The sequence below is a fragment of the Aythya ferina genome (genome assembly GCF_964211825.1).
Source record: "Aythya ferina genome assembly, chromosome: 15".
Lineage (NCBI taxonomy): Eukaryota > Metazoa > Chordata > Aves > Anseriformes > Anatidae > Aythya > Aythya ferina.
The window spans coordinates 9,355,172-9,381,216 of record NC_140314.1 but is presented as its reverse complement, the minus strand read 5'-3'; the positions used below and the strand labels follow the sequence as shown (position 1 = coordinate 9,381,216).

Sequence of the window (26,045 nt, the reverse complement as noted above, 5' to 3'; positions counted from 1 at the left end):
AAGTTTGTGGAAAGGCTGCTCTGGCAATATTCACAAAGTGTTTTCTTAGTGCTTCTTCGTTGTGTCTGACCTTTAGTGTCAATTTTTGTTCTTTTAGAATTTCCATGATATTTGTCTGAAAACACCAGGTTTGATTAAAAAAAAAAAAAAAAAAAAAAAAAAAAAGAAAAAAGAAAAAAGTTTGCTTTGGTTTTCATCAGGGGTCTGAGGGTCTGCTTGGCAAGCTTATTTTACAGCAGTGCTTATGTAGGAATAGTTCTGTATGCTTGGAGTAGACTTACCAAGACATAATATGGATATTTTAAATAACAGTAAGGGGAAAACATGTACTTGTAGATGCTCAGATATGAGATTTTTGCTAGTTACCAGAAAATAATACCTGTATATATAAATTATGTTGTTTTCTCTCTTCTCATTCCAGTTTAAGAATTTGTAGTTCCTCTTTGTCTGTTTTTCATGCTTCAAAGATGCCATAAAAAAAAAGTAACAGCATGCGGTATGAGTTTTCATACCACAGGGAAGGAGCTCGTGTGTGTTTCCTAACGGGCCTCATAAATACCTCTCGTTACTCCAGAGTCTACATCGGTGTGGATGATTATGAAATTGATGATGATGCTTCATCAGTGTCATTCAGATTAGGTGCTGGAGATGTGGTGCTGCAGAGCCCACGGCTGACTCATTAGCCCAGTTTCCACCCAGCTCTGTTATCATCTGCCTTCTGCACCATCGGGACACCTGGGCTGAGCTCCCTCCTGTGCAGTAGATGTACTGCATGACCTTGGGTGAGAGGTTTTTCCAAAGCAGTTACTTACTTTTGCATGTACAAATTATTGCAGTAAATTTGTTTATCTCCGTTTAATTATTTTTTTTGCAATGCTGATAACTTGCAGCTCCCGGTGATTCAGCTGGACTTGGGTGGAATTGGTGCTTCTGTAAGATGAGGCTTCAGCTCCAGCTGGGCTCTCAAACACAGGAGCACCACAAAATTGAGTAGCCAAGTTGCAAATGTTGTTGCTTCATACAATGCCTTGCTTTCCCAAACCCACAGATGCGGTAACAATTCCTTTGAAAGTACTTTCAGAGTACATCATTATTAAGATTGTTACCAAATCTCAGCTGCATTATTTCTCCATACTGGTTTTGGGATCAGGCCCTATTGAACTGAAGCAGTTCACAATAACCATCTTAGCTGGATAGTAACAACAAAAATACCACCTGTGTCGTGGAATTTAACATCTTGTTGACAGGAAAATGGGTTCAAATCCAAGAACCTTGGTATTGCACATCCAGTACACGGTACTGTGAGGCACAGGGCTGGGTCTCCTGAGCAGAAGCTCTCTTCTGCAGGGTACTGCAGCTCATTGTAAATGTTCAGGCCCTGATGGAGGTCCATCAGTGCTGCGTTATTTATCTCCATCACCATGTTCACAAAATGCAAAGCTGCTTGCTTTCTGGCATCACGAAGTTGCCATGCAGGCATTATTTCTGGATGTTGCCTTTTAGTAATGGAGGAGGAGATTGTCAAAAGCGCAGGCAATCCTACCAAAAGTTAGGTTTCTCACTCCCACTGCGGCGTAGTGAGAATTCACTCTGTAATTCCCACCTGGCTCTCATCAAATTCCGGCACTTACTGTGGTAACACAGTGGTTCAGAAATTGTGCTTAAAGTATCACGAAGAAGGGCTGGATTTTTAATTGAATTTTTGCTCTAATCCACAACTGGGGAATAGTGGCATAATTAGCCTAGCTTGACACACTTATATTTCTGTATATGCACCTGGATGAGTCACAGGCATGGGGAATATCATCTGCTAGCAATCCCCTCAGAAACAGATATTGGTTAAAAGAAAAAAAAAGAGAGAAAAATAAGCCAGCAGACCTCTGGAAAGAGCCAGGATGAAGCCAAGAAAAAGCCAAGACCTCCAGCCCCTGGTGACTTTCACCGCCTTTCAGCAGCAAGGCAAAGAAAGCAGTGCTGTGAATGCTCAGCAGGCAGGGAGGCAGAAGGGTCACACACTGCTTGCATCCATTCAGTGCGCCTTCAGCACAGCTGCCTGAGCGCCAGCAAACAGGCAGTCCGTCCTGATTGACACAGGAGGGTACTGGGAACAGGGACTTCACCTCTACGAGCTTCCAAATTAACAGGAACTAATTAGCAGAACTCTCAGAACTGATTCTTTGGCTGATGTCAGCAGCTGCCCAGTAAGTTTGCTTCTTCACATGAGCTGAAAGTGGGGCCCAGTGCACCTCCAGTTAGTCAGTGGGTGTCTGTGAGCACAGAGCAGCATTTGCATAGCTGTAGTTGATCCTGAGAAAAGCCAGAAGGGTAATGTTGGAGATTTCCAAGTCCATCAAACCCTACTGTTCTGTGCTACAACATTGTCTTCAACAGACTTGGTGTAGAAACCATTTTTAGTAACAGTTTGGTCAGAACGTGGCTGAAGACAGCATTTTTGTCAGTGTTACGGATCTTAGCTTTTTTTAATGAACCATTTATTTCATGTTGACGAAGTGTTGATATGTACGCCAGGCAGCAGTCCCTATTCTCGACTGTTGTACTGCTGCAGTTCAGGAGTAGCCCTGGTAAGAACAAAAGCATTTTGCCTGCATAGCTTGAGCAAAGAAGAATTGCTGGAGCACGGGAAAATGGCAGGGAGGTTTCCAGGGAGCTTCTGTTGGCTTAGGCAGGAGGTCAGTGGCTGAAGGAAAATTAAACCCAGGCTGACTCCATGGACTTTACTGCAATAGCTTGGACCTGTTCGTTTCAGCCAAGTTCAGGCAGTATGAGTAAGAAAGACCCTGGGGCTGGCTCTCTGGATTGCCAGGGTCCTCAGGGCATGTCAAGATAGGCCCTTCTTTACATCCCAAGGACCAAAGGGTTTTTATAAAGCAGCAGCTCTTCTTATGGGCTCTGCGCAGCGCGGCTGGTGTCAGGTCCGCAGAGGTGTGCAGACTCCTGGGGAGCAGACTGAGGCAGGGAGGGGGACTTGTAGGGAGTAGCTTTGCAGAAAGATTGGGAAGCAAATATTTGGTAAGACTGTCCCAAATACACTTAATTTTCTCCAGGAAAATAAATGAGCCACCTTGAAATTTGCCCCTTTTTGTACTGAAGTCCAAACCTGTGTTCTGTCTAGTTCTGTCTCTTGTGTTTGAAATACACACAGGAATTGGAAGCCATGCAAAATCGAGATGATTAAAATGTCTGTTAGAAATGCCAGCGATGCTCCCCAATGGAAAGCAAAACCAGGGAATGCCTAACTGAATTAGTATTTTGAGCTGCGTATTGAGCATATTGTCTGGGTACCATGGAAGCGATCGATAGAGAGGCATGTTGGGCTGACAGGCTGATTTTTGTGGTGGTGAGTGCCGCTCTCTCCCCTTGGCTGATACTGTATTCCTTGACTGTTTCTAAAACAACCAGGGAAAATAAAAAATACATTAACTCCTCCATAATTTCCAATTGATTTAATTGATTTTTGAACTGGACCTCCACTGGAAAGCAAGCCTTGCTGTTTAAAATATGAAGTATTGCTATGAAGACAAATAGATAAGGAGAAATGTGTGTGTTTTTTTTTTTTTTTTTTTTTTTCTCTCTGGTACGGGAGGTGAGATGTACTATAAAAGAACTTCTATTGAGATGATCCAGGGAAAAATCTCATCACTGTGTTTTTAAAATTAATTATTCTGAGACCTCTGAACAAGGCTGCCTCTCTCAGCGACACTTACAAATGCATGTGAGACGCCAGACGCATCCCCGAAATCAGAATTTCCTGTTGAGAAGTCTTTTGTCGCTGATGACATTGAGATAGCGCGTCGTGCTGAGGTACAGGAACAATTAAGAGGTTGTATTACTGTAGCCTGTTTTCATCATAGAGTCCCCTTGGATCAGAGCTCTTTTAAGTCTTTCAGCTTCTGTATCCCCAAAGACTTTGATCTTAAGGAAGGGATTTAGCAGTGATAAATTTAGCAAAGAATGAAAAATGCTGGAAGACTTTTGAACAGCAAAGTAATGTGTTTAACCAGGATCTTGTGTAATTTGAAGGATTTATCCTGTCTATAGGACTTCAGGCCACAAAATCTTTTATTTTCTAGTTTATAGCCTCTGTCACTTGCTGTCTTAAGTCAGGATGTGGTGATCTGTCCCTTAAAATTGGAGATTGATCATTCCTCAGCCCCTGCACCTGCTGTGATGCAAGCCAACACAGGTGCTTGAAAACAGGCACGCAGAGCCACCTGCTTTGGCTGCCTGGGGAAGAGCACCGTGGGGATGTGATGCTGAAGGACCCAGCAGCTCCTAGTATACCCTAAAACTAATACAGTGAGCGTGGCAGCTAGGATTTCCCTAGGTGACAGCTCTATTCATTGACTCACCACCACGCAGTGGCTCAGAGGACGGGGTCTGATGCCCCAGGAGCCCTGCTCTGGGCCCTGCATCTCCCCCCGTGAGCTAACATTCACAGGGGCAGAACCGAGTCTGCAGAAACCCTTTCCCACTTCAGCTTAGACTTTCCTAGACTTTCCCTTATTTTTTCAAGAGAATATGTCTGAAGTTACCGGAAGTTCAGTGGATTGTCAGAAGAAATTTTCTGTTCTCTGGAGCTTTTTCTGTACTGAAGACTTGTATCATTTGGGCCCGTTAGTCGTACTCCTGAGGAGGAAATGTCATTGCATTAGTAGAGATAGTTGGGTTTTATAGTTTGAGATTAATATGCAAAGGAGAGTCTATATTCTGTGTGTGTATAATGGCCTATTTACTGATTTTTGTCCCTAAAGGAACTATTATTTCCCTCTATTAGAAAGCCTGTGTAATTAGCAAGGTTCCATAGAAATTGGCGTAACAATTTCTGAAGTGTGGTAGCGAATGATATGCTCACTGTGGTTTTTAGTTGCAAGACAGCAAAGATATAGGGAAAGGTGCAGTGTGAAATGGGCGCTCCTGTAACCCCCTGAGCCCTCTGCCTGTCCTGTTGGAGTGAGTGGGAGAGAGGGCAGAGCCCACCAGCCACCCAGCTGGCACCTTCTGTGCTGTTTTCTTTTCAACAAAAATGATCTTTTGTTGTAGATTTATACTTAGAGATGCTTCCAGTGCAAATTCTTTAAAGGCTGCCTGTGATCCTTCATCTCTGTTCTCTGCTCTCGACGCAACTCGTAGCCAATTTGCACACTTCCAGAATATTTTTGTTGCCAGGACAGGGTGGAGAGGAATGAGACTTCTTGATTTAATAACTCCGATCATTGGGGAATAAATATATCAGGCAGTTGCTGCACTGTCACTAAAAGAGCAATTTTATTCCTGAACTTTTCTGCAAACGAAAATATCTTTATTCCAAAGATGAATGTACCAAGCCGTAGTGTGGCTTAGGTTGTGCAGCCATTGCAAAGGAAGATGTGACTGTGACGCAGAGATACCCACCCAACCAATTAATGTTTTGTTTGATAATCATCAGGAAATAACTTAATGGGACAGTATCTGCTTTATTTTGGACCTCTGGAGAACAATCCAGCACAATCCACAGACTCTGCACTAATAGCAAATGGTTGTATTTAAGGGATGGACTGGGGGGCATCCAATAAGCAGTGCTGGATGTTCCCAATAAGCAGTGCTGTATGTTCAGCTGGTAAGGAAACAGCTAGCCTTGTATTTCCCAGGTAAAGCTCTAATCTGATCAAATGTTGACAATAAAGCATAACTTTTCAGACTGGTCTGCTGTGGATAAATAGCCCCAGTTTACTTAGATAAATAAATTAAACAACAACAAGAAAACAAGAAAACCACAGAGTGAAGAGGGTGCTTTACTTGGATACAAGGCCAGGACAGTAAGTGTCTTATTGTGTTGGCTACCTGAAGCAAAAAAAGAAGGTTGAAGGTTTGTGTGTCCAGAAATAATACTTGGCTGCCACATTCTTGTAATAGGGCACTGGTTTAATAAGCACAAATCGTACTGAGAGCCTGCAGTGGAAAAATAAAACACGGTGTTTGAAGAAAACTAAACAAACAAGTTACTAACATGTCCACTTCAAGAAAAATGTGTCAGCATCTTAAATCCAAGTGTTCCCTCATCATTATTAAAATTGATTATTATTTCAGAGCAGCATCAGTGGAAATCTTGCTTTGATCCTCACCTATATCCTTCGTGCTGAAGACAATAAACTTAGACATGCAACAGTACAAAGCCCAATATTAAATCCGGAGGTGGGGTAAACCGAATGCTGAATTGTCCTTCTTTTTATAGAAAACTAATAAGCTGCATCCCTGCATTGTAGTTGTAAGGAGCTTATCTGTTATAAAAAGTCTTGTGCACGAAGGCGCTTTGTGACTTGAAGCAGGAATGAGGGTTAGTGCACTTTACAGGGCATCACCCACTCTTTTGGGTTTTCTGGGGCACAGATTCCCACTCTTCCCCTTCGCTTTGCTTGAGTAAGCATTTTTTGCTTTGTTTTAACAACTTCCTTTTGTTAATAATTTTCCAACACTATCACATCTTCCCACCTAACCCGTTTTCTCCCACTGGGAGCCTTTCATTATGCACAGCCAAGGAGGTAAAGGCTCAGGCCTGGTGTGCTGGGGAGAGGAAAAACCACAGGGCACCAGAGCTGCAGACGCATCGCCTTTGCCTTCCACTGGGCCCCTTATTTGAAAGTCTTATCCATGGCTTCAGTTCTGAGCCCTTGGAAATCAATTCATTAGCGTTAAAAGATACACAGGTATCATTTATTTCTCTGAGGAATTAAACACAGGATCAGCAAGGGGTTATTTTCCCTTGCATCTTACATCAAACAGTTGTTTACATCAGAGTATCTGCGAGCTCTTACAGTTCACTCCTCTCTACAAAACTGTATCTGGTAAGAGATCTGGGCCTGTGAGGAATGCAGCTCTGAGTCTCGGTGCATTTGAGTAAGGCAGTGTGCAGGTGGGATGCTGGAAATGATTCCAAGTGCCACAGAGCAAATATTGCCCAAACCTGAGCACCAAATGCTGTTGAAGGCTTAGCTGCTGGATTGGGAAGTGGCGACAGGACTGGCTTCTACCCTTCTCTTCATTCCTCTGGTAGCTCAGCACTGGGCTCAAAACCAGGCACAATTTTAAAATGTCATTGTGTTCAGAGGTTGGAATTTTACTTCAAAAAGCAACCAAAATATAAAATAAACATTTGTTATTCCAATTCTGATTTCTGTTTTTCATAGACTTTGGAATTGGTATTATTTTACATTTATGAAGTAATAAACCACTGTGCTTCTAATAATGCTGTCTAATAACAAAAGAAATATGTCACAAAGCAATGGCTGCTCTTCTGAAGGTGTATTTTCTTGTCTACATGGCTGCCCTTTGTAAACAAGCAATCAAAAGATACCAGACATTTAAAAGGAATAGTCTCGGTGCGTTGTATGAATGCTGCATCCTGAATAGCTTTTTCAATGTTAAAACAATGCAGTCAAATACCATCGATTTCTATCTTTTTTGCCTCCTGAAGGATTAGCTTAAACATTGCTTTCAAAAGCCAAGGCACTGGGGTAGCTTACTGAAAAGTGCTCTGTAGCAGGCATTATATTTCCAGTTTTGTCCTTGTTTTCTAACCAGGATGGATATAGAGAATTGTCACTTCTGTGATCCAGGGTCAGCCAAAGCCTGACAAAGCTAAATGAGCTCCCGTTCTTTGTTAGGTTTGGGATCAGATCAGTTGTCCCAAAATAGTAACTGAACCCAACTGACTGTTCCTGGTTTCTAGTGAACCTGCAGGAAGAGCCAGCGGAGAACCTGAGAGGTCATGTTAAATGGGGGAGGTGTTTTCTCCTGTGGTTTGGTTAAATCTTCTCCGTTAGTCATTTCCACCCCTGTTCCCTGTATAAATTCACTGTGTTCTGCCTTAGCCCCATTTTTCTTTTCTTGTAAAGGAATAAGTCGGAGGCTGACCTTCTCCCAGATTGGGCTGTTTCAGGAATTGCTCTCGTTTCCCAGTTCCTCACCCAATCCATCTCCCAGAGTCCTGACACATACAGTAGGAAAAGAACCAAAAGATGAAGCATTTCCCTTCCTCAGGTACTGTCCAGGGGGCTATGTGTCTGTTAAGTGTTAAAGGAAAGCCAGTCAATGACATCTGTCTCTTAATTAAAGCGGACGGCTGGAGCCGGATATACCCACAAGACTTTATTATAATAGAGGCAGCCTGAAGAAGTGGTATCAACAGACTCATTAGAAACCACAGAAAGAAGGTGTTAATTAGGGAATGTGTGATCCTCCCGTCAGACCAATTTGAGCAAAAAGAGGTGACTGATATGGAGATGAGCTGCCAGTGACACAATATGTCATCGTTACTGTGCACGGTGCACCAGCATTAATGGCAGTGGTGCAGCAGGGTGGGCTGCTGGTTAATTCACATTAGTGTCAGGCGGTTAAAGCCTTAAAAACGAAATGAAGAAGTCTGATTGCCTGTTCAGACTCAAATAACATGCACTTTATTACCAAATTCCACCATTAATGGCCTGGAAAACCACTTGTGCCTGATGAGACAAGGGTGAGCTGAGTTGTTCGATGCGAGGAGGAAAGAGACCAGCAGGGGACTGGCTTTGGGGGGCGATGCTGGCCCGGCAGCGCTGCGGGGCGTGGGGCTAAGCACAGGCACTGCCCTGGGGAGCCCAACAGCAGGAGTCATTTGCAGGGTAAGGACAAACAGCAGGCTCATGGGTTCAGTGCCTGGTAGTGATTTCCGAAGAGATTTGGACGAGGAGAGCAAGGCTTTCCTTAAGAAGGGCAGAGATGCCACGGGAGAGCAAGCTGCAGAGATCAGATGTGATCAGGAGCGCTCACGATGTAGATTGAAGATATGGGGGTCTTCGTTTGTACGCATACCGGCAGGGCCTTTTCCTGCCGTGTGTGTAACCTTAGTGGTTTTTGTGGTTCAAGGTTGATGACAAACTGCTTTTCACGTGGCTCAGAAATAGCAGAATCTTCTGAGTTCTTGATCTAAGCGCTGCAGATGTGCTGCAGCAAGCTGCTGCGTGTCCAGCTTCTGCGTGTCCGCACATGGGGCTTTAAGGATTTTGATAAGGCAAAACAATTTAATGTGCTTAAGCCTTCCAAGGCTTTCTGCCCCCTTTTTATTTTAGGAGGTTAAGTGTATGCGTGGACTTACCTTGCTGAACCTTGCTGTGTTGCTTCTAATTTAAGGCAGGAGAGGAGAGAGAAAAGATTGACACGGAAAATAAACCACAGAGTAGGGCCTGAGCTTTACCTCATCTCTCATGACCTGAGCGTGGAGCAGCAGTTGGTCCATCTAGCTCAGGGAAGTGGTGGTAGTGCTTATGGACTGTGGCACTCCCACTTTATAAATGTGGTCCTTAAAATCAAAGTTTACTCTTATTTTGGCTGCTTCTGAGAAGGAAAAAACAAAGTTGGTGTAATGCAAAGGAAGAGCAGAGCTACACTCTTCCAGAGATAATTACTTTGAAAATTACTGCATTTGAAAAAAGGGTTGTCAAAACCCTTTCCATTATTTTTCATGGGGTTTTAAAATAAATCTTCTCTTCCCAGCAGGTGTGAGTTCTGCCTTTGCTTGCACCATGCTCCAAGTGCAGAACATGAGCATGGGTGGGCTGCACTCATCCCATCCTCTCTCCTCTCCCAGCACCAGTGCCCTCAGAAGACAATTCCAAAAATCCTTCAGTAGGCAGAGGTGGAATAATCTATTCCAATGAGAGAATATCTTGTAACCTTTTAATACTTGACATGTGCTAGGAAGATACTTTCTGAGTCAAAGTCTTTTGGTTTAACAAACTTGTAATTTCCAACCCCCCAGTGCCAGCCGTGCCGATGTACCTCCAGGTACTGCACTCAACTCAGGTACCTGCACCAGCCAGCTTCAAACAGGAGTCTGTCTGTCGGCCTTTCAGGAAGGATGTGGGTGTAAAGTCTGTGATCCTTTTAACCTTCGCTGATCTTTGCAAGAGCATAGTCTGAGGTGGCTTCTCTTCCACTGCTTACACACTGTTGGTCTCGCTGCCAAATGAAGTCCCTCAATCAGGCAAGTGCTATTCCTAATCAGAGCCGGCATCCTAGGGTAAATCAGTGATTTCCTTCGAGGTAATGCGAGCCATTAGTGGGTTCATACCATTTCGCCCTTATTTAATTGCACTCCAAGGAGAGGACTGAGCTGGCAGGGTAGCTGAAGGCTGCGGTGACCCGGTAAGGACTCCAGGCATGAAGGCTGCTTTTTAATATTTCATGCCCAATCCTCGCAGCAGCCTGCAGCAGGAGGGGCTTTGGTTTCACTCGGCGCACACATGCAGTGCCTTTTATTCATTGGTACGGAAATATCCATTTCCAAGCCTATCGTATAGAATCATCAAATGTGTGTTAGCTTCTTGAGGTCCAGCAGCCCTTCCCAGAGGAGGTGAGTGAGCTGGATAGAGGTGATACCGAGACCTCCCTTTGTCCCCTCAGGAGGGTTGGGTGGCAGCAGCAGGCAAAACAGAACGGCTGTGTTGGGGGCAATGAGTGACAGCCACAATAACAACAAAGTAAAGCCCACTGTACAGCAAAGGGATACATTTTGGTGACCCCTGTGCACACGGGTGGGTGGGAGCATTCTCCTTGCCCCGTTAGCATGGGGGTTTTTGGAGCTGCCAGGAGCATTCCTCAGGGGTGAGTACCTGCAGCGTTAGGAGGCATTATTTCTTCTGCCCTCTGCAGCCCTGCTTAGGGCTTGCGGCTGTTTTTCCCCTTCTTTCCACGCAGAGGGAAGTACTTACTCCCTGGCGAGGGACAGGCTGCTCTATTGAACATGAAAGCTGAGCAATTTCCAGCAGTAATGCAGTTTTGCTAATAGTGTTTGTTTAGATCCTGTGATGATTTGCTGTTACGCGGACATACTTCAGCATCTATTCTTTGTATACATATGAATTACTTCTTGCACTTAAGAAGGATGTTTGCAAGGATCAGATGTTCAGTGGAAGAAAGGAGTGTGAGGAGAATGGGTGGAAAGCAAGCAGAATATTAAAAATCAGGGTTCACACCAAGGTTTGCGCCATTCATTTCAGCCAGGAGTTCTGCTTACGAATCAATGTTCTTGAGAAATTTGATAGGCTGCAAAGCCAGAAGTCATTTCCTCCAGCAAGGGGTTTTAGTAAAGCAATTAGGATGCATTCATAGCTAGAGAGAAATTTCATTTTGCTTCGCCTATGACTATTGCCAGAAAAATCCAATGAGTTTGCATCTAGCATTGCAAAACTCAGATCAAGACATTGAATAAATCAAGCCTGCAGTGCCTCAAGTTTTAGGGCTTTGCACATCTGTCTCTTGTCCAGAGCATGTGCACTAATAAATCTGAACCTCTGAAAGTGGACTGTGTGCTCCTGACCACTGGGCACGCATAGATGTCCCATCTCAAACGGGAGTTCCTGGCTTTGTCATACATTACATTTTACTTGATTATTTAGTCCTTGCTCTTCTTAAACAGTGGCATGCTGAGAGCACACACCCAAAGACTTGTACCCTGGGGAGAGAGATGGAATCATACCGATAGCTGTAGTGGTGAAGGATTTTTTAGTGTTAGCATTTTTGGTTTGTTATAAGCCCACAGAAATTTGAGAAGTAAACCTACAATTAACTTACTTTTTCTCATTTAAGTAAACAAATAATTTAATATCAAAATCTTTCTTTTGAGTAGAAATGTGCTAGGATTTGTGTTTTTAGGGTTTGTGAAATCATCTTAAAGTTACCTTTTCCTAATATTTAACCAAATAATTATTTCAAAGTGAAGAATCAGAATATTGCAGCTACACATGGCTGTGAAATCAGGAGCCTTGAAAGCCACTGTGTGATGTCTTACACAGAATGTTCAGACTAGAAAGTCAGAAAACAAATGACCACGGTTAAAGGCAAAGGCCTTGCCTCGCTTAGGAATTGGAATTTGGTGGATCTTAGAAAGGTCACTGCTTTTTTTAAGGCTAAGTATTCCTTGTTAATGAACACAGTGTTATTTAAAGGAAGTCGAGCTGTTGTTACCTCTGGCATATATGAATGTAGTCCTGGAGAGCAGACTGCATTGCTTACAGCTGTTGCCAGCTTTGTGGGCTGTGGGGTAATCTTGTTCCCAGTGAATTCATTGGCAAAATTCTGATGTATTTCAGCGCAAGCATAGATATAAATTGTACATTACTGAGATACAGAGGTGATGCTGGTTTGTGCCATTTTTGCAGCACAGCTCATGACAATGAAGGAATCTGCAGTGAAGTTTAGGTGAGGGTGTGACAGGATTCATTTCCAGGATCCTGCAGCCTGAGGCTGTGGTGGCACCACCTTTGATTAGCCCTAAGCTGCAAGCAGTGACCCTTGCAGCCTAATGGCTCCACATTGCCCACGGCTGCAGACACCTCTGGGTGTCTGTCACACATAAGAAATTCAATAACGAGTGACAAAACAATATCCAGAAATTACAAAAGCATGATATTTTCCCAGTTAGAATAAAGACGTTGAGAGAAGAGTAGTAAATAGAACTGTAATCACAGCTTAAAAATGCAGAGATAATTTGGGCTGTTCCTGTTTCTATTGTAAATAGAAGCTTGGGTGACTAAGGGCTTTACAGTGTAATTAACATTTTCTCCTGATAAGCTTCATAGTGTTTTTCCCCTCTTACTTTCTTCTGCCTTTTATTTTCTCTGCTTGTTTTCCAAATACCATCCCAGCAGAGAAAAATAACAGCAGTAGCTGCTGAATTAACACTCACAGATGGGCAATTCTTAATGGAACTTCATTCTCTTTTAGTCCCTCCTCCCCAATTCCTAAACTTCCACGGGTCCCTCCAGTGATCCTTTGACAAGCAGTGTCTGTAAAACCTTGGGAAGTTTAACTTTATGAGGGTAGAGTGAAGTGAAGTGAAACTGAAGCTATTTAGGGTGGGATTAAGGAGGAAGGAGGATTAATAACAAACGTGCTTTGGGATTTCACTTTGATAAGGGAGTCAATCCTACACTAGTATCTGTTGAAACTTTTCTTTAATAGACTGATTCAGCCCTCACTGGGGTTAATCTCAGTATCTCTTTTGATTTCAGTGGCCTATAGGTCTGGTTCAAGGACCGAGTTCCGCCTTGAAATTGCTTGAATTGGAGGGATCTGTGGCACTCCAACATTACTGTTAGCCGTGAAGAGCAGGTGGATATGCAGATCAGAAGCTGTCACCTTGAAAACCACAGATCTGCATTATAAAAGGGAACAGAAGGTGAGTCTGGCCAATGACTATATCAAGACAGAGCATAAGGAGTTGCAATACCTGTAGACAGAGCTGTGAACCAGATAGGGGTGGAAAGCTAACTCGTATTCCTGACAGGGCTTGTGTTCAGCCAGTGCTTTGTCATGCTCTGTGCTTTTTTGTCAAGGTCTCCCCTCTTCTCGCATAACCCGTGCCATACCTCAACCCTATAGGCTGATTTTTTAATTCTGTGGGTGTTAGGCTGTTATATCTCCCAAAGTTATTTCACAGATTGAACAACTTTTTTTCTCCAGAGCCAACGTTGTGCAGGTCTGGGCAGGCTGCTCTGCCAGGGCAAGTGAGCATCGGCATGCTGGGCAGGCAGAGATAGAGTCCTCTCCTGCAAGGGTACAGTCCCCTGGTACCCAAACAGGGAGAGCAGAGCAGGTCTGGCGATGCAAACCAGGCTCTGTCACAGACCAGAGGTTATGAGGCAGGGCCAAGGTCAAGCTGGGGTGTTCAGTCAGCAAGTCAGGTACAGGTCTGCCTGCAATAAGGCTTGGAGAACCAACAGGCTGAGGTTAACTGCAGCTCTCAAGCAAAGCTGGAGAGACCTTTGCCATGAAAGCATCTCATAACTTTTCCTGCACAGCTCTTTCCACAGCAGTCAGACCCAAGGTTATCTGAGCTGGGTTGGAGCACAAGTGGCCAAACCCCAGGGAAGGGGGGAGGTTGCAGAGCCCCTGTGGCTTGCTCTGGTCCCTGCCAGTCTGCTCCAGCCCTTCACAGCTGTTCCAGGTGGGCAAAACAGAGACCCACCGTCTCTGCAAAGTACTGCCCAGGGCTGTGGGACACCAAGTCACTTCCCTGTAATGACTTTTTTCAGGTGCTCTAGGCTGAAGTTTGGATGGATGATGGATCAGGTGAAGGAACCTGTCTCTCCTTTGCCCTTGGTGATTCCTTTTCTGGTGCTGATTTAAAAGCAGAACAGACAAAGCCAGATCAGAAGAGCTGACCAGGCTGGGAAAAAAAGCCTAGGAAATGGGAATGATAGTTAAAGATGAAAATCATCTTGCTTAGCAGGGAAATAGCTCTTGGCTCCACTGATGGAAATAGTATCAAATAGCTTGACAGAGAAGTTAAAACTAGAGGAGGGATTGGAGAAAGGGGTTGCTTCAGAAGGAGACTGGAAAAGGGAAGTGAATGGGAAAAGAAGGGGCAAAGTAAGGTGGAGAGATGCATCAGAAAGGAGGCATGCTTCTCTCTTGACTTTCCATCCTGACAAATGTTTTGTGTAATTATAAAGAAGAAAGGTGTTCAAAAGCGTAAGTGGGACTTAGACACACGAGTGCCACTGGTTTTCATTTTCTGAAATTTTTGAAGCTGCTGTGGTTTTATGAGGGTCTCCCATCATTTTATCAGAAATAAAACCTGTTAGTTTATCCAAAGCCAGCTAAAAGCAAGAGAGTTTCCTCCATTAATTTCAATGTATTTTCTACTGAGCGCTAATAAAATGCCAGTGTACCATGGCAAATTACTAAAATGAAGCTGTCAGTCAGTGCTCATGCCATCAGACTGCATTTCATGAGCTGGGAGATACGTCACCCAGCCTGTCTGAAAGCACCATCAGCTGACTCAGCTTCTGCTACATAATTATGGCAAACCTGTCGATCAGTATTGTGTGCATTTTTAATGCCTGCACAGCGAGGCTTCTGATCTCGGTATTAATGATGCTAATAGTTTTGCTTCTCTCTGCAATCAAATAACCGAAGCGTGGGGGCTCTTCCTGCTCACACAGTTAATTATTCCTTCATCTCTGGAAAGCAAATAGGGAGGTCTGTTTCTGTGTATTTATTTATTTATTTTTACTTTTGTTGAAAGAAAGGAAGGAAAACATCAACACCAGGAGGTGGGCTGAGGGAGAGCAGACCCACTTAGACTATTAATGCAGTCCCTAGTAATAAGTCTTCATAAACCCTTTTAAGTATTGAAGTCTAACGAGCAGCATCTCACCAGCAAGAGCTCATTATTCACCTGTCATGAAAGTGCATTTAACAGTCAAACCCTCAGTGTTCAGCCTTCAGCAGAACTTGGCTTCTGCTCTCTGCTTTTCCCACCTCCGTTGTGCTGCCCCGTGGCAGTGGATTCCCCAGCGCCACGGCAGGACGTGCAGCAGGGCTGGTGCTGAGGCTCGGGGTTCTTTGAGGAGCTCTGAGTCTGCCTGCCTGCCAGGCAGCTCACGGCGGGGGTGAGAGGATTTTCTGGGCTATAAATCATCATTGTCATCAGAACTTAATTTGAAGACAGATGTATTTGAGTTCCTAGGACAATGCTGAATTCCACTAATTTGTGAGCAAATCAAGCTTAACAATATCTATAGCTAAGGACCTTAGAGGCCATGTAAGTAGTTTCCATGGTCTATCCAAATATTTAGAAAATTAATGGATAAAGAACAGGACAATTTTTCTCTTGCAGATTCTAATTTATTGAAGCAATAATTTAACTAATTTAGATAGTCTGCATATCACTCCAGCTTCCAAGCCTATCATTACAGCAGTGCAATCCCTACACCTCAATATGAATAGAACTGCACAGAATTTTAGCTGAAACTCAGCTTTAACCTTCAAAATACTTTATGAAAGCTGGCAGTTTTCACAGGGGCTAGTTTCTATAAAACAGAGCAGGAAGCCTCCTATATCTCTTAAAACTCCACTGGTTTCTTGTGGGTTCAGAGGCTGTGGAGGATCAGAGCCATGCTTGATGTAACAAACCGTAAGCACTGTATTTAAAGTAGTGTGCAAAACCTATAGCTGTTCATCAGAAAGAGTAAGCTTGTGATTTAATTACCTTTCTTATAGTAGCTATAGGACATTCCTGTACTACACAATATATCATACTCAACAAATGTACTCCAGCTTCCCTAATGAATGCAAATCCTTATAATCCAATACATGTCAGAATATAGCCACCGACTCATAATCCCCTCAGTTTGCCATTTGCCTCTTTCCCTTCAGATCCTAATTTGTAGTAAATCTTCTGTTTGGAAGCTGCTGTGGCTCATGATACTGTTTGTGTCACGGCCAAAGTAGTAACAAGACGGCTATCTTCTAAGGAATTGGTGTCATCAAAAACAGCTATTACACTTGTTTCAATAGGGAGACTTAATCTATATTCACTCTCCTGTTGTCAAACTATATGCAACAGCTTCTTCTAGTAAAAGGAATGACGGGAATTGTGTCCAGCAGCTCAGCTGAATGAAGACCTAAAAAGAGGATAGTCCTGAGCAATGAGGTATAATTTATTGATTTCAGAACAGACAAACGACAAGAAACCTGATTTAATTTATAGAATAATAGAATCACAGAATGGCTTGGGTTGGAAGGGACCTTAAAGAACATTTGGAAAACGTCTAGGTCAGATAGGAGCTTGTTTTCCCTTTCTTGTTTTTCCCAAAAGTGACACAGACTATAGGAGTTTATCTTAGTTACTTCTGTTAGGATTGGATTCCTGAGACTCTTTTCAAAAAGGGACTGGCCTAAATCTGCCCAAGTTGACCAGAACTTAAAATTTATTTTCTGGAAGCAATGACAACACTTACCGTGTACTTTCAGCCCAAATTGTTTGAAAAGATTGAAAATTTATGATTTTCTTTGTCCTAATAGAATGCAAAGGTTTAAAAATAGATTTGGAAATAGCAGGATTTTTCTTAAATGAAATAAAATTTAGTATTTTAAGTTAGTTTCATGCTTAAATTTAGTTGTAAGTAGCAGGTTACTTGTTCGTGTAGCTTTATGTGTTGTACACATATTAAGCATATTGGTTCAGTTCAACAACAGGACACTATCATCTAGCTTCAGCTAAAATAAAGTAATTTGATTTTCCAAAATAAAATTGTCTTTATGTTGAAAGAGATTGTTTTCTGAAAAACAGTTGATTCAGTAGAAACTGGTTTTAGTCAGAAATTGTTAGAATGGCAAATTGTCATTCCATGCTAACAGAGGAACTGTACATGTTTTACTGTTCAGGCGTGCCTGTACCATAGTCGAAGCACTGCTTTGAGTACTGTGTAGGTATCGTCAAGCTAGCTTTAAATATAGCTATTTGGATGCTGGGCATACTAAAACTGCAGCAGGATGGTATTGTAGTCTGATTTGGATGCTGAAAAGCAGAACAAATTGCACCATGCTGAGAGCAGTCTCAGCTGCGTGGGCATAGTTTGTCTTTAGGCTCTATTTGTAAATGTGCAAAATTACCTGAAGACCCCGAGTTGCATCAGGTAGGTGTTCAAAAGAGCCTGGGTGCTGTGTTTGTGTTTGATTTCCGTGGAGGTCATGGGCCTCAGTGCTCCACAATTCCTCCCGGTGAAGTACTATCATTTCTCCTGAACGTCTCTTGGATCTCCCACCAGTAGAGTGGGAACTGTCAATATTTTCTTACTGTGCAGAGGTTTTTAATCACTTTGAAGTTAAGTCACGAAGTGATGCTGTATTATCAAAGCAAATAGCTTTAGTACCTAATGCAGAAAATGACAACGTGCTAAAATCCTAGGAGCATGATGGTAAATTATGACTGATGTGATATCAAACAGCATTTGCATTTCACAGTGGCTCGACCTCAGATAAAGTAGTGGACAGTACCTGAGACTAACCAGTAAGATCGTGCTAAGGCATATAACACTGGCCTGTTTGAACAAGTGCTTACAATACATTTGTACTTTTAACATCACAAATGTAAAAGTTTGTTTTCAAAATGATTCTCCAGAGCTGACTAAGAAGCAAAATACAGTTTTAGAGAGGTGCAAAAAAGGAAATTGCTTCCAAGCTGAAAATGGAATTTATTTGCTGGCACAATGGTATTGATTTATTTTTTTTTTTTTTAACAAAAATCTCCTGAGAGATGAAAAAAGCACTGCTGGTAACACTTGTCTGACATAAAAATACTTTAGTTAAAACATATTGGCATAAAAATTTAATTCATTTTTTCAACATTTCAGGACTTCCCATTTCCTGAACCTGCAGTCACATTTGTGAAGTTCAGATGTTCTCCAGATCAAGCCATTATGGAGAAATGTGTTTTTCTGATCCTAATAATTAGTGACGAAAGGACAACTGAAATCCCTGGGATTTTGAAGAAGAGCTTCTGTCAGCACAGTCTTCTCTCTGTTCAACTGTAAGTACTCTGCAATGCATAGTTAAGTGATCCAGAAAAAGGAATTTGGGAATTAGCTGCAACTTTACTGGGTGGATTGTGATGGGATGTAAAACTTTTAAAATGCACAGAGATTGAGAGTTGTGGGAATAAATAACAGAAGCTCATCAGGGGATGCTGGAGATATGCAGTCACAATTCAAAAATAATAAAGAAAAGATAAAAAGAAGTGGCAAAAAAAAAAGGAAAATGGTTCTCAGAGGTCTCAGAACTGGGGGTCTGAAGACTGAAAGAAGGCTGAAGAGGTTGGTGGCTTAGGCGTAGAAGATCTTGAAAATTTGCAGACAGCTAGGAAAACTGAAGCAGAGACCCTGAAAAGAAAGAGGCTGGAGAATGTAACACTAGAACAGAATGTTAAGAAAATCCCAAATTGGAGAATGGTTCTGAAGTCAAAGACTGAAAACATGGAAAGTCTTCGGGTTTCTTTAATCACTTGAAGGTGGTTATAATTTTGTACATGTGTACCACTTAATAAGTGTTGATGACTAAAATATAACTCAGTTTTCCCTTATATAATTGCCCTTCACTTTAGCTGTAGCATGAGGATTTACAGATTCTGTCAATTTTCATGTCAAACAATCCCAGGTATAAGCCTGATCTGACAGGTAAGGTCATACTCCCTGGGGTGTGAATCCAGTAGGGCCTGTTGATGCATGCCATGAATTTTAGCTGCTGTATAGCTAAAGACAGATGCATACACTTGAGCCATGTGTTTGTAAAACGCCCATGTAAAGCAAGAGGAACCTCTGAAAAGGAGAGAATATCAGCCGAGCAGGACATTTGCATTACAAAATTTGTTTCCTGTTAGTGTGATTTTAAGTACATGGTAAAGATTAAACACCTTAAGCAGAACCACATCAATTTTGAGAAAGCCTGTGGCAGGGAACTGTAACAACCACCACCACAAACAAGCACTGCAGAGGCTTCCCTTATCCCAGTTTTAGGAAGGCAGGGTTTGCTTCATCAGCAGCAGTGCCCAGAGTCAACTAGTTAAGTCAAGCCCTTGGTCCCCCAAAAGGTTATGCCAGTGTGTCTGCCCACTAGTGCCACAGTTGAGTGTCACTTCTGTGGCATATTGGCCACCTTAGAAATTGTGGCTCTGACTGACAACAGAACATAAAGTGCCAGACAATACCTCCAACTTCCTTTTTATCTGAATTTATCCACCCAATTAAAATTCTAGAAAATGAATTATGCAGCAGTTTCGTGTGCATACGTACTGCCAGTAATACCTCAAACTTACCTTTTTCCAAATTACTTGTAGAAATAGTGCACTAAATGTTCTTAAAACTATTCTAAATCAAAACCTCAAACCATTGTGTTAGTGGCCATAGGGAAGTTGCATTCCTATGCAGGCTGTTTTCAAAAGTGCCTGGTGCTGGCTTGCCCACCTGAGACATCGTTCTGGCTGGATTCAGCAGGATGGGATTTTGGTGCCTGTTAAAAATGCAGGCCCCTTAGGGGCTTCTAAAATCAATCACTGTGGATTCTACATGGCTAAACACATTTTCTTTTAGTTTTGTGTCTTCATAGGGGAATTGTAGGGAAGCTGAGAACTCCCAGCACACTGTGACACAATGAGGTTATTGCAAAGGGCATCAAAATAGCATGCAACCTGAAAGCACAAAGGATCCTAAAAGGATCCATTTGAAAGCAACATGTACTCAGAAGATAGTTTTAACACCAAAAGTTGACAAGTAATATCATTCTGGCATCTCATTAAACCATACTTTCTGCCTTGCAAACTGTGCAGGTAACAGGACACAAATCTTATAGCTAGCCTTGATCTAGAAATGTTAGGTTTTCCACTTTCTCCCTTAAAAATGTACCCTTAAATGAACAGCATTGGTAGTATTGCAAACATCAATATATTTGTTTCAACTCTGGCATAAAAAAATGTCTTTTTGCCTGTTTTTAATACACAGAGCAGCCATTACAACAGTTTTTCTGAGGTATTGGATTTTACCTAGCACCGTCTGTCATTATTTACAGTGTTGATTATTAATTTACTCTTATAAGTGATCTCAGATAAAGAGCAAGAATGATCCTCTCAGGCAACTGTTACCATGCAATATTTTAATTGTGCAGTTGGGTTTTATTGGATTTTTGCTTTGGAGATAGGTAGATAATAAAAGGGATGGACTGCTTGTAACTTTCTTTCTTTGAAGAAGGCTACTGAGAGAGCACGTTACCACAGCCATGTGGATCTCTTTGAGGACTTCAAAAGAAATCCATGGAAATCCATTTTCCAACCATCTCTACCCCCACACTTCTGCCTCTGTCACTGCCCAGAGCCAGAGTAGTGAGGGTAGGAAATGGTTCACATCCTCTCTGGTACCTGCCAATCCCCCCCCATCTCACCCACAGTGCTGCACATCAGCACCAGCTTGAGGAGAGCAAGGCACACATGCTCTGCCTGAGGCAGTGCTGATTGTGTTGAACTCATCTGACATTTTCCTGTGTTCGTTTCTGTTATTTTTTTTTTACAAATGGTCCCTTTTTCAGCCCATAAAAACTTTCACTCAGAAGTTTTTCCAAAGATTAGCACTCCCAGCAAGCTGTAGAACTGTCAGTTCCTATTATTGCACTCCTGATCTTCATTATCTAGACTTCATTGCGATAACAATGTCAATAGTGAATCATCATGTGTGCACTCAATCGAGTACTTCGTGTTTGAAGTGAAAACCAGGAGACAGCTGTATGTGTTGCAAGAGGGAAGCAGTGCTTCTGGGCTTTGTATTTTCTCACCAGACTCCAAGGGCTGAAAGGCAGCACTTCAAATGAATTATCATGCAAGTGGCATAGCCGTGATGGTCAAATAATCTTACTCTAATATTCAGTCATTAGTGGTCAATAACTGTCACCTCATTTAGCTGTTGTTGGTTGCACATCACTGGTTTATTCGTATGAATTCTGATGGATTTTTTATGCTAAATAGGCTAATCCATCTTCCCAGCTGAAAAACATGAAGGTAGGTGCAAGAGTCCCCAAAGCAAGAAGAATTACTGGGAAAAAATTACAGAAGTGTAAATCAAAAAAGTAATATTGAACTTTAGAAGACAGCATACAATAATATGACACTTTATTCCACTGCTGCCTGAGGTTTATATATACTACTGTCACTTTCTTACAGTTCTCCACCACTAGTAATTTTCTTTCAATCTAATTTTTATTTCCCAAGGGTTTGCCAAGGTTAAAAGTGCTAGAAAACCAATGACTATTCACTTGCCAAAGGACAATAAATTAAATTAACCGTTGTTGGTAGCCAAGTCAGGTCAGAACTATTTATATGTAAATAGGTGAAAAACCCTGATGGCACAGTGTATGATTATTAGCAGCTCATTGCAGACTCTGTATTGAAAATTAAAGACACTGGGAAAACAATGTGTTTCCTCTCAGCTCTGCCTGCTGCCTGCAAGAAAAATATTTGAATTTCTGCTTTCATGGTGTCTTGTTATTAGTGGCCTTCCTATGCATTAGAAAGCTAATTATTCAAGGTCAAACTTGATGGGATCTTTTAGTAACTTATTTTATTTTAATTATCTTCTCATAACCACTGCAGTAGCGATTTCCAATTGATGGTGCTAATGCGGGTAGGATTAATACAGGCCGCATCCTTCTGCTCTTGTCCAGGAAATGAGTGCTACTGCCAGTGGTATTTATTAACCACGGCTGTGTGCGCAGGTCATACCCCTCACTAACCTTCCCCACATCCCATTTTGGGGACAAGGTAATAACAGTTCATCTCGTAGCATCGCCTTTGTATGCCATGGCATTTTCTCACAAGACCCTTTGGACTTCAGGCATGGTATGAACCCTTCATTCTCTCCTGGATCCCAAAGACAGAAGCTGGAATTGCACCACATCAAACATAAAAGCATCAGTGTCATGGGGATTACTGGTGCGCATAGCATAGTCCCAAGGAATCAGTCACATCCATACAGCCTGCTTAGGGCAGTGTGGGAGCTTTGCTTGGATGCCAAAAGCAGTAACAGCTTCTGAGGAAGGAGAAAGAACCAAGGCCGAGGGCTTCCATCGCCCTGAGCACATTGTGTGTGCACTGAGACTTGTCTGCATCTTATTTGCCTGTAATTACTGTGGGTTGATTAGAGCTGGGGTTTACAAGGCTTTGGCATTGCAGCTCTTTCTGAGAGCAGGGCACAACTTTCTGTGAGGTGTGGTGTTTGCTCCCACTCCAGCCCCAAAGGACTGCTATTATTTTCATAGAAAGAAGAATGCAAAGCCTGGCACAGAAGAGAATCAGCACAAATCCTGCTGTGAGCGGCAGTGACATGCATGCCATCACAGTGCTGTCACAAAGCCCTAGGAGTGGACGAGGCAGTGAGCCCTGCAGAGGTGCCTCCCGTCAGTGCTTTGGAGCTTCTAGCTTTAAACAATTACTGATAGAAGGATTGTTATGTGGAATTCTGCAATTACTGTCCTGGAATGATACAGCTTAAATAACAAAGAGCTCTTTTTTAATTAAGACCTTAGGCCATGGGCCAATTTTTCTTTTTCCAAGTGGTATTAAATTAGCAGGTAATTGAGATGCTGGGTGTTGGGCGTTTGCAGGTTGGACTTCTTCATCAGTTTAAGCTGCTTGTGTAAAGAGTGGTGAAGGTGAACAGTTAAACACTATTTGCACATGTAGACCAGTTCTGAAGCACTGCTAAGGTGCATGGTCAGGCCTTTTTTTAAGTATGATGGGTTGCATATATTATGTGTTGCCCAACTAAGTTTAAAAGTATGGCTCCAAGGTATTCCCTAGGTAAAGGGACCCAGACTAATGGATCTGGACATGCTGAATACTAGGACCAAGAATTAGCTTGCTTTCTGAGGATTTGTTTATTTATATGCTCCATAGGTTCATTATCTGTTTTATGCCCCTAAATATTTCTTTTATCATATTTCAAAAGAGCCTGTTACATGTCCTGATGGGAGAAAGGATATAGTGAGGTATCACATACATGTACACAGTGGGACATTGAGAGAAGTGGAAATGGAGTGTGAGGCTTAACTGTTTCCCTGTTTATATGATCATTGTAGTGGGAACCTCTACCTGAGTAAATATATCATAGCTGAGAAATGTACAGACTATCCACACGTATGTGCTTATCTGAGCAAATAATACTTCCATGAAACCTTTAGACAGTAAGTGGAGATTCTACCATGCAATATATAAGGTGATTTTTTTTTTCCCCAGTAAAACTAGGGATTTGGCCAGTGGTCTCACTGCAACAGTATTCAGCAATCTACTTTCTTGTTAGCTCCTGAAAAACATATGTATATGTTCACTTCTTGCAAATTTGTTAGAACATGATATTCTTAAGAGAAATATTCAGTGTCTAGAACTCGTCCATTTCCAGAATTAAATAGATTTATAGAGAAAGTATGCTTTCCAGATGGTTAGCTCTGCTGTCATTTAACACAAAATCTTTTCTGTACATTAACATTAAAAATTGCTCTATTTTTTCTATGTGGCATGAAAACTAAATTTTCATGAATATAGCAAAAATTCAGCATGATATTCAAAATGTAAATTTTTCTGTTCTACTGTAATGTGTGTTTTAGAAGTATATTCAGTGGTACAAATACAAATTTGATAAGCAATTTTGAAAAGATTCCAAATAGTTATACTGTATTTTGATCTGACAAGTGTATTTTCTTTACCACTGAATCATTTTAATGATTGGTTTATTCAGTGTCAAGGATATTAAAGTATCAGAAAATTGTACCTATCAGAACTATTAGAAAAAGTACCAAATATTTAGAAAAATACCTAATTGCAGACCTACCAGCTTTGAATAGACACCACTATATGACAATCCCAACATCAATAAAAATAACTCACCTAAAACCAGAAACTGCAACTATAAAATATTCATTATTCTGTCATTAAAAGAGAGTTAAATGCGTCTCTGATGAAAACTGTTAAAATGTTTTGTTCGTTTGAATAGGAAAAGATTGTTCACTGGCAGCCCTATGGGCAAATTCACACAGAAATTGTTTAAACATTGCATCAATATGATTTAATTATGGTTAAGCACGCCCCAAATAAGTAAATGAGACAGAGAAATAGCAGCACAAGGACATCCTTGTATTCTGCTCTGACACTGTGTGTTATTTAACACAGAAACACGTGGAGGTTTGTGCAAATTAAAAGGAGTAGTTTGGGGAGCACAGGCTTCGCAAGATAGGCCTGACTCTAGTGCTGATCTCTTTTGAACACCGTCCTTTCCAGGGCACCTTCCAGGATCTCTCCTTTTAGACACATGCATGTTTTGCTTGACGCAGTTGCAGGAGAAAATAAAATGATTGAATTTATTAATGTTCCCACTGAACAGCTAGCTCTGTAACCATATACCTAAGTACTGACCTTTTAATTTGTGCTCAACCTCATTCAACTTGTGTTTGATTTAAGATGGCACTTCAGTACTTAATTGGGTTTAATTAGCTCATCCTGCAGATTATTAAGGCCTTCCTAAAGGCAACTGGGCAAGTGGTAGGGGTTTCTTCTCATAGGCAGCTTGCATGTGGCAGCAGGTTGTGGAGCTACAAGTGCAAGTTGTGTTTAAGAAGGTTTTTAACTGGTTTGGCATTTAGCCTGGCGACTACTTCCTTTTCCTGAGGCTTTACCAGACAAACTGACTGGCGGCTTTAAGTCATTTCACTTGTTTTGGCCAACGATCTGCTGCATATAGGTAAGCAATAGCAAATATGATGCAAAGAAATCGTTAATTACGTGTGCTTAGAATTTGGGATCACTGCATTGTGAAATGCCCATATGCAGAGGATTTACCCCAAGTGATGCAGCAGAACAGAGATGTCAGGTCTCATTCCTAATTTGTAGAGGTGTATTGACTGAGTATTAGTCCCCAGTAATTCAACTTGTATGTGACTAGTTCCCTTAAGCCATTACAGCTTTAGGTATTTACAAGCACATCAGGACACTTGCAGCATCATAACGCTGTTACTGGTACCAATATAATGTCTTTCAACACTGTTAGGTCTGGCTGTTTACAGTCAATGACGTTTCCATTAAAACACATGGCAGTCTGCACGCTAATACTTGGAAAAGCCTGTGTGTACATAGCAGGCATTGATTTCACATAAAGTGTCCTTCAGTTCAGCATGCCCTTAGGTTAAAATTGCAACACAATGAACACAGCTATAAAACAGGTTCTTTAATGCATTTTGGTTCTATAAAATAGGTATATTTTCTTCCTAAATTCTGTTTGGCCAACCAGCCATCTGACTATCCCATGAAATTTACGACGTGAGGTACCAATGTAATTTTATCACATAAAATGGAAGTAACAGCTAAAAAAGAAAAACGTGCAAAAACTACTAATTAGCAGTAAATATGTCTTAGGCATTTAATTCATCAATCACAAATGAGACTAGATGAAAATGAACTATATTGTCTTGGGAAGAAAATGGTCTTGGGAAGAATTCTCCTCAGATATTTTTCTTTCTGAGCATCTTTGGGTTTCCCACTGCATATCTTGGTAGCACAGACCTGCAGGTCTTGTTTTGCCAGAGTTGTATCATGTTGTGTATCGGTTGTACAAGGCACATATACAAAGAGAGTAGCAACAGAATAATATTAGATGGAAGAACAACAATCAAATTATTATTACAATGGCTAGGGATTA

The 26,045-nt window shown here is 41.8% G+C and overlaps 1 long non-coding RNA gene across 1 annotated transcript in view; it reads left to right on the top strand.

Annotated features, from left to right (window-relative positions):
* Positions 1-26,045, top strand: part of LOC311445060 — a 320,201-nt gene that overhangs the window by 150,279 nt on the left and 143,877 nt on the right. The window contains exons 6-7 of the long non-coding RNA XR_014698176.1: positions 13,047-13,213; positions 18,177-18,352. This is a non-coding gene — a long non-coding RNA (uncharacterized lncRNA). The remainder of the gene's footprint in view (positions 1-13,046; positions 13,214-18,176; positions 18,353-26,045) is intronic.